Source organism: Monodon monoceros, unplaced genomic scaffold, assembly GCF_005190385.1.
Source record: "Monodon monoceros isolate NGI ecotype Baffin Bay Population unplaced genomic scaffold, NGI_Narwhal_1 Super_Scaffold_12, whole genome shotgun sequence".
NCBI lineage: Eukaryota > Metazoa > Chordata > Mammalia > Artiodactyla > Monodontidae > Monodon > Monodon monoceros.
The window spans coordinates 62,584,432-62,596,961 of NW_021703768.1; the positions used below are offsets into that span (position 1 = coordinate 62,584,432).

At 46.4% G+C, this 12,530-nt stretch overlaps 1 protein-coding gene across 2 annotated transcripts in view; it reads right to left on the bottom strand.

Annotated features, from left to right (window-relative positions):
• The window catches only part of LHFPL2 (LHFPL tetraspan subfamily member 2), a 182,470-nt gene that overhangs the window by 157,846 nt on the left and 12,094 nt on the right, over nucleotides 1–12,530 (bottom strand). For both annotated transcript variants that reach the window (XM_029216965.1, XM_029216964.1), the window contains exon 2: nucleotides 11,916–11,994. The gene's annotated coding sequence lies outside the window, so the exon portion shown is untranslated. The remainder of the gene's footprint in view (nucleotides 1–11,915; nucleotides 11,995–12,530) is intronic.

Genomic DNA, 12,530 nt, shown 5'->3' on the forward strand with positions numbered 1-12,530 from the left:
TCTTAAACTTAATTTTTAAGAGTCCCTTTTAATTTAGATGACCCAGTCACATCAGTAATACTACAGACAGGCAAACCAAAAACAAACTTTAAACAAATCAGAACTGAGGGGCTCCTGTATGCTGTGGTCTTTTGTTTCTTAAAATAATGAGCTGAAATGTTTATGCATGGGTGCGAGCAAACCCTGAGTTACAGATTAACAGCCGCTCTTTCAGGACAGCCTCTCCCATCTGTCATCTCCCAGCAGGAGAACAATGGCAACAATGACACAGACATGGCCTAATCCGACCAAACACAGCCGGTCCTCCGCCACCTGTCCGACCGCCACCTGTCCGTAAGACAATACAGATGACTGCCTGAACAGCCCAGGGACTGACTTTCTTCCCTACAGTAACATTCACACACGCTCTGCTCGGTTCATGGCACTCATCCTTTGGTTTATACTTACGAATCAAAAGCTGTCAACTTACCAGGCAGAAAACACTTTTCATAAATTCTGAGGTTCACCTTTGGGGAACTTTTGACAGTCAGTTTTATTGGGTCTCTTCCACCACAAATTTGTAAAGCTATTTCCTATTTCTAACATTAATTGCTATTTTCCTCTTAAAGTAAGATTTCAATGACACCCATCCATGGCACAAAAAAACCCACAATTCCCTCAGTGAAATAAATTACATGGCTGAGTTGGCACAAACTGCAGTGTGGGCCAGGCCCGTTAACGGCACGTGATGTGTTGCCATTCTCCCAGGACAAACATAAACACTTTTTATACAATTTTTGGGTTTTGAACCCCCCTTTCCAACAAAGATTTTTGCCCCAGGAGGGAGAACCTTAGCTATCCCACACATCACCATGGAGCGTGGCCCTCACTCCTGAGAAACACATACCCGCTAACAAATCTGACCGCAGGACTAACTTTTAAACGACGACTATTAATTTTACCTCATGTCAAAATACACACTCCTTTGATCCTTAAGGCAAAGGAAGCCCTGGGAAAGGCCAGATTACAGAAGCTGCCGGCTGAAGAAAGGGCAAGCAAGGCAAGGAGTGCCAGGAAACTCACGGGGAGCTTCAATATGGAAAGGGCGGCACCAGCATTAAACACACCACGTGCCTGAAAACGTCAGCTACAAAAACCGCTTTGAGCACCTTGGCTTGAGGGGCCAACAATTCGGGAGAAACTTTCAGAGTTCTTGGATTACTTAAAGCTGACTTGCTCCTATTTTTTTTTTTTTTTACATCTTTATTGGAGTATAATTGCTTTACAATGGTGTGTTAGTTTCTGCTTTATAACAAAGTGAATCAGTTATACATATGTTCCCATATCTCTTCCCTCTTGCATCTCCCTCCCTCCCACCCTCCCTATCCCACCCCACTTACTGTGCTCCAGATATGCCTTAAAGAGGTTGCCTCTATTATAATAACAATTCTCTCCACTTCACAGATAAGGAAACCAAGGCCTACAGAGATTGGTAACTTGCCTAGGGCCATGGATCCTAGGAGTGGGGAGTGGGGACTGGAACCTAGGCCTGCCTGACTCAAGGCTGGTTCTGCCCCATCCCAGATCCTGCCCAAACACAGAGCCCACTCCCCCCTGTGACAACATGGGGCTGAGAAGGGCTGTCTCCCAAACACTCTCTCCTCCAAAGAGCCTGATATATAGCTCTCTAGTGTTTGTTAACTGGTAAAATATATACTTAAACAGGCTGCATACTCACCAAACAACATCTAATCCTGTGTGTTTAATCATTAACAAGTTTAGGCTATAGAAAATGCCTACTCTTCAGATTCAAGGTGAGCTGGGCTGCTTGTTAGGTACAACTGGCACCCAGAAAGGACCCAGAGACACAAACCAAGACATCCTTGGGACCTGGCCTGACTGGAGGAAGAACTTGGTCCTCTCATGAAGACCCTACGGTTGAATCCTTAAAAACAGAGGGTGATGAAACTGGGGTGATGATCTGGGATTTAATACAGGTTCTAGGGAAAGAGCACGGCAAGGGAGGAAATCACCTACAGAAAATACAGAAGGTATAAATGGAAGAAAAACAGATGGGCGCATGAAAGACTTCTCTGATTTGTGTTACAAAAACAGGAGCAAGGGCTTCCCTGGTGGTGCAGTGGTTAAGAATCCGCCTGCTAATGCAGGGGACACGGGTTCGAGCCGTGGTCTGGGAGGATCCCACATGCCGCAGAGCAACTAAGCCCATGTGCCACAGCTACTGAGTCTGTGCTCCAGAGCCCACGAGCTACAACTACTGAGCGCACACACCACAACCACTACACGCCTATAGCCCATGCTCCACAACAAGAGAAGCCACTGCAGATGAGAAGCCTGTGCACCATAACAAAGAGTAGCCCCTGCTCACTGCAACTAGAGAAAGCCGGTGCGTGGCAATGAAGACCCAACACAGCCAAAAATAAATAAAATTAATTAATTTAAAAAAAAAAAACAGGAGCAAGATGCTTGCAAAATAACTACAAACTTTGATTCTTACTCTCCTACTCCCTATAAACTGTACCTACATGATTTATACCTTATTTGGGGAGTGACTAATGAATGTACATATACTATAATTTCACTTTACAATAAGAAAATCATGAATGTGAATCAATTGTCTAACTTATTAAACTTTTATAGCAAGTTGGAACCCTATGAATAGACAATTCCATCACATTTCAGCATTTAATTTTGTAAACACGAACAGTACTATATAAACCTCCATGAGCCTTTTTTTTTTTTTTTGCCATTGTGGTTAAAAAGAAAAAAAAAAAAAAGAAAGAGAACTACTGAATTGAAACGATTATCACATGCAATAAAGTGAGTAAATAAATAAACAAAAAGTATGCCTTCACCAACAGGCAGTATCAAAACACTTTTCCACTAAAAGGTTGGCTTTCTAAATCACCCTTAATAAAAGCTCAGGGCTTATAGCTGGGAAGTCAGGCACTCCCACCTCAATTTTCTTTGTACTTTCAAGAAATCTAAAGAGAATAATCAAGTTTGCCCCACATGTAAATGAATTCAAGAAACCAGATGCTCCAAACACACTGTTTTTATCAATATATATATATTCTTAAAAATTGAATTTGCTTCTAATTTGCATGGTTTTTCATATAAAATGTTTTGGGTTCGAGTATAATATTTACTGTTCACTTCCAAAGCACTATGCTAGCACTGAACAGCACAGGATCACAAAGAACCAGTGCCAAGGAACAGCTCCCATGAGAAGTTCAAACACCAGACCATGCCAGCACTATAACAAAATCACTTCCCCAGGCCTGACTTTCACCAAAAAACAAAGTAATGATTAATGCCACTGTGCAAGATTAAGTTTGTTCTTTTTATTCAAGATCTAATAACTTATCCACCAGTCATCATTCTTCTTGCTGCTGTGGAGACCTGGTCAGGCCCACCTCTGGCCTGCAGAACGCCTGCCAGCTTTAGATCAATAGCCCTGTGATCTATAACACAGAGCAGAAGCCGATAACCCAGTGGGACCTTCCTGCAGGCATCAATCAGGGTTAGACCCACCAGGAGACTGGATGTCTGCTGCCTATTTCCTGAAGAGAAGCAAGGAGATGTCATGCAAAGCCAGCATCAGCAGAGGTCTGGTGAACCTGTGAAGGGACTGTGGGCTAGAACAGGTTTCCAGAAGGAACTGTGCTCTCTCCCTCGAAGGCAGCACAGAAAGTCCACCTGAAAGTGGTCAGGTGCCAAGGGTTCCAGAGGAAGGACACTCACCCCCGGACATCAAGGCCACGTGGTGAAGCCTAGAGGTCAATTTCAAAAGATGCAAAATGCTCAGCCAGGCTAGGAGGCTGGGCCAGAGTGGGTGGATGAAACCAACCAAGCAGTAAACAATGACATCTCTTCAGTGATTGTGAATTCAAACAGAATATCTTGACCTTCCGAATTCTCTACAGAATATCTTGACCTTCCGAATTCTCTTTGGCAACTTTTCATCTTGAATTAATATCCTATAACTAAAGTTTAAAACTCACTTGCAATGGTAAATCTTTTTGTGAGTTAACTGGGAGGTTAAATAAGGGAGATAAATGAACCGCAATGCTTTGAGTTACCAGCCTGAAAGCAGCTGCGTGCTTGCCACCACTGTGGGTCTCTAGGCACATGACCTGCACGACTTGGTTTATTTACTTGGCTGGGGCCACTGACAGAAGGGCTGCAACTTTCAGAATGAGGCTGGGAGTGGTGGAGAGCCTGATTTACCGGTCAGTGGCATCTATCAGTGTGGAGGACTGAGTCCTCCTCTGGCTACAGTGCTCAAACGTATCTGGGCCTTCCGCTCATACCCACAGCACCACGTACAACACGCACACACACGTCCACCAACAGACTGCAAGTCTGATAAGCTCCAAGTAGCATATCCCTCTTTAAAGGAAACACTGAACCACAAAAGGAAGGTGGGCCCTGGCTGTCGGGTACCGTTCTTGGGTAGAGGGGCAACTTCAAGCCCAACCTCTACAGTTGTCCTGATTCCTCCGGACTGATTGGGACCACCACCTCCGCAAGGCACAGGCTCCGCCCAACTCCACAGGGCACCCCTCACCCAGGCTACCACGTGGCATCCTGCCTCCTAGCCACCCCCAAGCCTGAGAAAGCCTGTCTTGCCATCAACTGCACCACCAACTGTAAGACGTAATCTTGCTACGTCTCAATTTTCTAACCTACCTGTAATCTCAAGAAAGCCTCAACTATGTACAAGCTACTTGACACCACTTCTTACAGACTTCTCAGCCTATAAAAGTATGTCAAAGAGCACTAGACTGGGAGTCCGAAGTCATAGCTTCATGTATATCATTCACCCGCCTAACAAGTGCACATGAAGCACCTATTATAAAACATGCCAGGGACCAAATGTATGAAGCTGTCCAAACAAGACAGAGCTTGGGCAGAGCCTGGGCCAAGTCATTCAGTGTCTTGGACTGAAATTAAAAGGCTTGGACAAGAAGCTCTTTCAAGTCCCTCCCAGCTCTCCTATTCTCCACTCTTGGCTTTGGTGCCAAGAGGGGACTGAAGCATTCTGGAATGTTCTGCTTCCCTGAACAGATGCTATTTTTACTCCATATTCATATAGCTCAGGTTGCAGACGTGTGACTTCTCTGCACTCTGCCGAACATAAACGACTCATTTTCATCCCAGAGTTTAGGAGACTACGTGTAGCCCTAACGCAGAAGGCCCACAGGCAGGCACAGCTCAGGCTCCCGGCACAGGGACCCTCACGGCCTTGTTCCTTCTACATAGAGGCAGTCTGGTTCCTTGAGATCAAAACTACAGAAAAACAGGAGCAGGGCTGCCAACGTCTCCTCACATGTTGCCTGGGTTTATTTCTTCTTCATCAGCTCACATCATTTCTGACACTGCACTTCAACTGCCTGGACACAGTCAGAAAGAAAGGCTTTTAAGAGTCACTGAAGTCCAGCCAACTTCTGATTAGCCACAGTAATGAAGGAAAAGAACAGTACATGGCCAAAGTAAGGGGGCCTCTGAGGACTGTAAGGGCAAAGATGTTTGTACAGGATATGGAGAAGCACCAGCGAAACAAGTGAAAATCTTCCTCCAACCCCCGAAATTCCCCTCAGACAACATTTCAGGAAAACACTGGCTGGAGTTCCCAAGAGCACCACACCCACCCCAAAGGGAGGCATCTATGGTCTCCATTATCAACTTGTACAGGGAAATATCGGCTCCTGAACCAATGCGGGGATAGAATTTTATAAGAACTATACAAACTGAAGCTATGATTAAATGTACTTACTAGTGGTTGAGGTTTTTATTAGCACATCTTAATAGAAGTTTTCTTGTTATTCAGAGCTAAGTTCACAAATATTAAGCGGCAATGTCTACAGCAGAGAGGGAGAAGCTGGAGACTGGAAAGCAAGCAGATATGACATAGTAAGAGTGTAAATGAAGATGGACACGGAAAAGGCTGGGCCCTGGAAATAAACCACCCAGAAGCAGTGAGGCAGACAGCTGATGCCTTGGCCTTTGTGATCATAGACACAGGCTCTCCAGACGTTACTCAACACTTTACCTAGGACTGTTTCATACATACAAAGAGCCCTTCCCATCCTGCCCTCTCTCCAACCTCCCCCAACTCCCACCTCCCTTGCGCTGCCCACCTGGATCACTCTGCTCACCCTCAGAAAGAAACCAGGCTGCCTTGGGGAATGGTGCCAGCTGGTGGCTGGTATAGAGAACTATCTATTGATCATCAAACTTTTCTCTCCCCTCTCTTCGAGGACTCCCTACCATTCATCCCCTATTCCTCTTTCCTCGGTTTCTTCTCATTACCATCACAAAGGGCTGAATTTGAAAGTCAGAAGTCCAGGGATAGAATCCCAGATCCCCCACTTCCCTACCCAGAGAGGGCAAGTCACATAACCTCTCTCTGCCTCGCTCCCTTCTCTGTAAACATGGACAGAAATACCTGCCTACCCAGCAGGGTCTTTATGAAGCAGCAGAAGTGCAAGTACACCGTGAACAGAACAGGGCTCATCAAACAGGAAGGCACAGCCTCCCCGTTCTGCTCTCTCCCCGGCACCTGAACACTGCTCAGCTCGCTCGCGGGAATTCCGGGGCCATCATGCCCTGAAGCAGTGACCTCGACAACAGATGACTGGCAAGCCTTCCTCAGAGGTAAAGACACCGCCCCAGCTCTGAACGAGCTCTCTCGTCCGGCGGATGTCTGTATTTTCCGTGTGAATGCCATGTTCCTGAGTAACAGGCCGAGTGGTCCATCAAGACCTGTATCAGCTGGTTTGAAGTCGCTAACTCATTTGCAGCAGGAGAAACTCTTTTCCTGACCACAGTGCCCTAAATGATCACTGGGCCTCCCAAGCCCTCCCCAGTGCTATGGAAATCGGGCTCTAGGTTTACCAGGAGGCAACTGGCCAGCCCCTGTGAGGCTCTGCTCCATCCCCAAATGCCATCGCCCTGTGATACAGATCTTAAAGGAGCTAATGAAATTATCTCCTCTGCCTTTTATTCCTCCATAACAACCACAAAATTTGATAAGAATGACCCCCTGCTCCTCTAATTTAAGGCCTATTTTATTACCTTCAATGCTAATTCTCTCTCTTTTAAATGGATATGAGACCCTGAAGACCCCACAGGCCAACAGGATTAGTAATTGATGGCTTCCTCCTGGCCGGCTCTCCAGAGGGCGCTTCTGCTTCCCCCCTCGGGTGGGGTCACAATCAGTTCAATCTTCATGCTTCAGAGACATCCCCTTTGAACAGGATCAAATGTCCCCCCACCCCTGCCTGGTGCTCCGCTCAAAGGAGCAACAGCTGCTTCCCACTCAGAGCAGTAATGTCAACTCAGCCAGAAAGGCAGAGGCAAGAGGAGGAGGTCGGCGTGGTCAACTGTCCACCAGGCTCAAACACAGGCCCACTCAAACCAGCACCTGGGAGGGCTGATCACCCCCGTAAAATGCAAGGTGCACTTTGAACCCAGGAACAAGGAGGATGAGAACTATCTTCCCCAGCCTGCTGGGACTTGATGGAGCTTCAGCTGTTTGTTTTCTTTTTCAGATTGTAGCCATAAAGGGTAGAAGCACTTCTCTGCAGCAACCCCAGGCAGGCACATAAAACACAGGCGAGGTGAGCAGCAGGACTTGCCCACCAGGAAATAAAGGAGAGGAGAGATAAGCATCCGTGGCATCAGTCTAAAGGGAGTCAGCGAAGGCTGCCTCTAGCTTTGAAGAAGGAACCCGAGAGAAGAGAATTCCGAAAGCCTCGGAAACCGTTCCTTCTAAGAAATGCTCTATAGAGAAAAGGAAGCATTTAAAATGCAGGGAATTTACTCTTTCTCATTAAGAGATGGAAGAGAAAATGTTTTCACTCTTTTGCCTATTTGAAAAAGTTACTTTTATTATCTAGTTATCTGAAGGCCTCCTTCCAACTCAGATCCATAATAATTGTAAAAAGACTCTTAAGAAACAGAAAATAGTCATTTTGTAACTGAAAGAGGACATGAGAGTGATCAAAACAACACCTACAGGGGGCTTCCCTGGTGGTGCAGTGGTTAAGAACCTGCCTGCCAAGGCAGGGGACACGGGTTCGAGTCCTGGTCTGGGAAGATCCCACATGCTGCGGAGCAACTAAGCCCGTGCGCCACAACTACTGAGCCTCAGCTCTAGAGCCCGCAAGCTACAACTACTGAAGCCCACGTGCCACAACTACTGAAGCTCGCGTGCCTAGAGCCTGTGCTCCGCAACAAGAGAAGCCACCGCAATGAGAAGCCCGCCCACCGCAACGAAGAGTAGCCCCCGCTCTCCGCACCTAGAGAAAGCCCGCGCACAGCAACAAAGACCCAATGCAGCCAAAAATAAATACAAAAAAAAAAAAAAAAACCCAACACTTACAGTCCTTTTGTAAAGCAAAAGCCTAAGACATTCCATTTAAAACCAACGTTCCCTGGAAACAAGTACTTCTAAGTTTTTCTTTCACATCAATATCAAAACTCCCATAGTAGATAAGACAAACCAGCCATCAAATCACAGCTGACAAGTGACGTGATCAAAGTAGAAAGTGGTTCCCAAATTATGTGTCAACTGTGTTCTGGAAGTAGAAAAAAGCAAACTCTTCCCCAGAGATGTCAATACCTGGGTGCAGCTTTACAATGAAACTTGGAAACCGATTTTGGAGATTTTGCTTCTTCTTTAAGAGAAAGATAAGATAAAGGCTCACCTGAAGCTGAAGATAAAGGCTTCACCCGGAAAAACCATACACCTAAGGGGGGACGTGCCACTTTGTGTGTGTATCTGTCAGGAGCTGCAATCTGAGTTCCCACTCATTTCAGCAAGAAAGGAACTGGCTGGTCAGAGACCAGCGTGCTAACGACACTGGAGTCCGGGACCAGCAGACCAGTTGCTGTGTCTGCTAGCTGCCTTTGCTCTGATTGCTCCCAAATGTCTGCCCTGGATACAAGGGGGCCCATGCTGGACAGTGTCTTTGGATGAAGGCCAAGGCTCCAAAATGGCTATATCAAACGCACACACACAGACACACACATGCTCGCGCACCCTGATACACAATTTCACTGCTGCTGGGGCACTAGCAGTTCTTAGTACAACTGTTCTTTAGAAACAGTAAACATTCAATCGAATGAAAGAAGAACACCACATTAGAAATCCAAAACAAAGTTCAGAAGCTCTAAGGAAATTCAGGAACTACATCACTTCTTGGACTTTCTAATTAGGATGACGTGGGGTTGTCAAGATTCAATGAGAGAGCTCTGTGAAGTGTGCCCAAACGCACACTGATGTGTGAGATGCCCTGAGTGGAGGGGGACCAGCTCAGTAATTTGATGACTTAACCTGCCTCATTTTTTTTTTTTCTAACCAGATTAGAATTGTTATCATAAAACAGGAGACACTCTGAGAATCAGAGATCTTCTAGAAGCTCAGAGAATCAGAGATCTCCTAGGAGCTCAGTGAGTGGCCAATTATTATCAGTCGGGAAGTACTCCCCATGTGTTTGGCGGCATGAAGACCAGACATACTCACCACCTTGCACTCAGCTTCTGCAGGCATGGTACAACAGAAGACAGTTGGTAATATCTCAAATTCCAGAACCTACTAAAAAGCTAAAACTCACTCATATATTAACATCTGGGCTTTTAAGCTGTAATTTTCTTCGTTTATTTTTCAAGTATGATAGACAAAATGGAGTCCATGGAGACTAGAAATACCTGGCCAAAGCTGAAACCCTCCCTCTACCCAAGCCCTACGAAACTTTAAGATGAACAGGGTCAGGGGAGAGTCAAATTTCCTCTACTGCTTTGCCTTTCACTAACTTCTCCTTCAGGCGGCTCTCTGGCTGGGGCTCAGCACCAAGCAGAAGAAACCATGGAGACGTGACCGCTTCTTTTATGTGAGACTAGTTGGCTGGTACTTCTACTAAATTGTGGAAAGCACACCCAGAAACCAGAAAACAACTTCTTTCTCTTTGCTTTCGTGCTGCACACACCCAAACAAAGCAAATGGAAAGGCTGAACAATGAGTATTGTTCGTGTAGAGGCAGGATAAGAAGGCAGGAACGGGGGCTTCCCTGGTGGCTCAGTGGTGAAGAATCCGCCTGCCAATGCAGGGGATACGGGTTTGATCCCTGGTCCGGGAAGATCCCACATGCCGCGGAGCAACTAAGCTCGTGTGCCACAACTACTGAGCCTGCGCGCCTAGAGCCCGTGCTCCACGACAAGGGAAGCCACAGCAGTGAGAAGGCTGTGCACCGAAACGAAGACCCAACGCAGCCAAAAATAAATAAATTTTTTTAAAAAAGGCAGGAACAAACACTCAAGACCGCATTCTCCTGTGTGAATGTGGTCTTTAATCAGATTGAAGTCCCTCCCGCCCCACCTCCACCCTGGCTTCTGGGAACTCAGCCACCTGCCAGTTCCTAAAAGGACCCAGGCCCCATTCTGGCTCCAGATTCAGGTGAACCATTGCCCTGGGGGTTGCTACTCCCAACCCACAGGATGAAGCAAAATGGCATCAAGCCAATCAATGTGTCTCTCAAAGATCCCAGCATACTAAGACTACAGGGGAAATGGAAATGCATGATTTAAAAGCTTTTATTAAAATTATTTAAACCTAAACTGTGTTTTAGGAATATTTTTATTTCCTCTGGGTTATAAATTGGTCAAGTCAATTGTTTGCTCCCTTACTGCCATACATTTGGTTTTACACGTTCAATCCTGGGGCTGCCCAAGACTCCCAGGGGCTGGCAGACAGATGTCTCTCCCGGAACAGCCAAGGGGGCTGGTGGCTCAGGGTCCCAGGCTGTCAGTTAGCACCTTACTGACAATGACACAAAAACTCCTGATTTCTCATCCTTTTCAATAGTGGTAAGAATCTAAACTCCTGCCGACTTAACATATTATGGCACATTCTCAATTACCCGTGGTAATGTGAGCAAACAGCCATGTCATTAATCCAAAAAGGCACTCTACACATCAGTTCATTGGCTTAGGAACACATTATCATTTTTTTGTAGCTGTGCCTCAGTTTAGTTTACTAGGGCTTTTTTTTTTTTTTTTTTTTTTTCTCCTCAGATGAACATTCACTCATTTACTGAAAGTCTGTTCCATGCCAGAAACCATGCGAGATTGGAGATGGTAGCAAAAAGAACTCACACACTGGGGGAAAAGACGTGTACAAACAAGTAAGTAAAGCTCACCACGGGCGCGTGCAGTGTGCTGTGTCAGCAGAGGGGCAGCGATTCGTTCCGCTGGAAAGCTGGGAAAAGGCTATGCTCCCAACACCCTCTCTTTCAGACAGTTTGTAAATAACAAGTGAAACGTTGGCTGAGTCTTAAATGAGGAAAAGGAATTCTAAAGCACCAACTCAAATGGAGAGGTGAAGGTGCTCAGCAAAAAGGAAAGAGCGTTGGGCACTGAGACGAGCAGCAACATCCAGGAGAAAGCCAGGCCGGTCAATAAACACCTTCACCCGATAACTCGACGGGGCAGGTAACCACTTTACACCTTTCTTTTTTTTAATTTTTTTTTTTTTTTTGGCTGTGCCAGGTCTTAGTTGCGGCATGTGGGATCTTTATTTTTTTTAGTTGCGGCATGCAGGATCTTTTCGTTGCAGCATACGGACTTCTTTAGTTGCAGCATGCTGACTTCTCAGTTGCGGCACGCATGTGGGATCTAATTACCCTGACCAGGGATCGAACCCGGGCCCCCTGCATTGGGAGCGCAGAGACTTACCCACTGGACCACCAGGGAAGTCCCTTTACACCTTTCTTAGAGGAGCTGCCACCCTATATTTAAGGATTTTCTTTTTAATGCATGAGAACTTGGGGTGGTTATCAGAGTGCATTGCATGGCTGGAGTTTTCCCACAACCAGCCTGAACATGAGCAGATCCAGGAAGCAACCCCTTACCTGTTCGAGGAGGAGCTCCTTGATGAGATGCAAAAACCACAGGCCAGCTGTGAACTCAAGAGTTTGCTTCCCAGTTTACCTGAAAAACAACAGGAGAGGGCCATTTCTGTTAACCTGGAATAGCCAGTCTTTTAACAGCCCCAGTAGAGACCTGCAGACCCTGCCTAAGGCTCCTTGGTCTCAAAGCAGAAAACCTGGCCAGCGTCACTTGGCCAAGGGGTTGGATCAGAGAAGTGGGTGAGAATCCTGGTGTTTAACTCAGAGGGTAATGGTAAGCCAGGCACTTAATCTACCTGTGTCTTGGTTTCCTCCCCGCCATAGCTATCTCACAGAATGATCAAGAAGGCCTTCGATATGCCGGGCACCATGCCAAGCCTGGAGTCATGTGAATGACCATGTCATGGGTTCCCCGCCCTCAGGGAGCCGACAGTCCACAAAGACAGAGAAGTAAATGGGTGGTAATCATGACCTTGACGCAACTGAGAGAAGTTGAAGTGAGGAAAATACAAGGTGACATGGAGCCTTTGCAGAGGCACCAGCTGACCCCAGAGAGGTCAAAGGGAGCTCCCCAGAGCAGGTGATGGCTAAGCTGAGGTCTGATAAGCAAGAGGTGGC